The 1,580-nt window shown below is 47.1% G+C and overlaps 1 non-coding gene across 1 annotated transcript; it reads right to left on the bottom strand.

The window, feature by feature from the left end:
• Positions 1-509: 509 nt before the first annotated feature.
• On the bottom strand, positions 510-581 carry trnag-ucc. Its single transcript has one exon. It is a non-coding gene; the product is annotated as a tRNA-Gly (tRNA).
• Between the last annotated feature and the right edge of the window lie 999 nt (positions 582-1,580).

The raw sequence follows: 1,580 nt of genomic DNA, 5'->3' as shown, positions 1-1,580 counted from the left end.
TTTAACTACGAAGCAGTCAATGTTCGAATATAGTTACATTGCATAAACCACACAAAACTGGTCTTCCTGCTACCGGAATGATATTGTGAAACTTGAATGGATTAGGAAAAGGTATAATGTTATGTTTATAATTCTTAACCTTCCAAATGGTTTTGAGGTGCGAATGTATTTTAACCTTGAAGAAATTTGACGCATTTAAACTTCCTTCCTGTCCACGATAGAAGCTGTTGGATCTGTTCCGAATTTCCAGCGGCTTCTGTAATTATTTAAGGTTTCTGACGATAGCAATCTCTCACTTTTCGAACAAAACAAAACGAACCTTATGTTGCGAACCATATTCAAATAAGCAATGGGCCGCAGAGAGGAAAGCTTTCGAGCAACGCTGCCCGGATTGTCACGGCAATTGACAGGAACCATCGCCATGAAAACCCGAAAGCAACCTGACAAATCCATTTCGCCACAGAATGCAACGTTGGTGCTCAAGACTTTTCCTTGCAAAACCGCAACACTGCGATGGCCGGGAATCGAACCCAGGTTAACTGCTTGGAAGGCAGCTATGCTCGCCACTACACCACCACCGCGCTAGCAGTCTGACCGTCCCTTTTCCCAAACACACATAACAAGGCCGTGATAGTCAACAACTGAACTGGGGCTGAAAGCAAAACAAGAAATTGCTTGTGAAACGTCAACAGGTCTGAAAACATCAGAATCAGAAGCCTTCAGTCCTTAAGAACAATCACTGGATCCAAAAGGTTCACTCCCCACAAATGCTGCCGGATCTGCTGAGTTTCCCAGCAATTTCTGTGCTGTCTCTCACATCTGCAACACCTGCAGTTCTTTGTCAGGAAGAAAACAAACGCTGACCCATTGAAGGGGATATTTGATCAGGTGATAGTCCACTTCATCCACAGAGATAGATGGGATGGAGTATAGGATCATAAAATTCTTACAGTGTAGAAACAGGCTATTCGGCTCATCATGCATCCCACCAAGTCTCACCCTCTACGCTATTCCATCCTGTTATTGACATTATTGAGTGAAATGTACAGAGAGCGATTGTTTGCGCATTCACACAGATCTGTGTTTTGATGGGTCAGGAGCAACATACAAATAACAACTGGCGGAGGGAGAATTGAATCTGCCGAGGACATGCAGGACCTGGAACTTCTCTATCACCACTCACTCACCACCCGGCGCCTGGAGCCTGATCTTCCTCCTCAGGAACCTCCAAGCCCAGGGCATTAATGTGGCCGTTACAATTTGCCTGATTTCCCCCTCCGACCATCTTATCCCAAATCCGTCCTGCCAGCTCGGCACCATCCTCATGGCCTGTCCTACCTCCCAATCTTCCTTCCCACCTATCCGCTCCACCGTCCTCTCCGACCAATCACCTTTACCCCCACCTCCATCTATCAATTGCGCTCTCCGCTCCCTTCTCCGCAGCCCCACTCCCTCCCATTTATCTGTCCACACTGGACGCTCCCAGCCTCATTCCAGATGACGGTGGTTTGCCCGAAATATCGTCTTTCCTGCTCCTCGGATGCGACCTGACCTGCTGTGCTTTTCCTGTATTACTCTAA

This window comes from Chiloscyllium plagiosum, unplaced genomic scaffold (genome assembly GCF_004010195.1).
Source record: "Chiloscyllium plagiosum isolate BGI_BamShark_2017 unplaced genomic scaffold, ASM401019v2 scaf_81538, whole genome shotgun sequence".
Taxonomy (NCBI): Eukaryota; Metazoa; Chordata; class Chondrichthyes; order Orectolobiformes; family Hemiscylliidae; genus Chiloscyllium; species Chiloscyllium plagiosum.
Note: the sequence above shows the minus strand (reverse complement) of the source record. Positions and strands in the feature narration are given on the sequence as shown.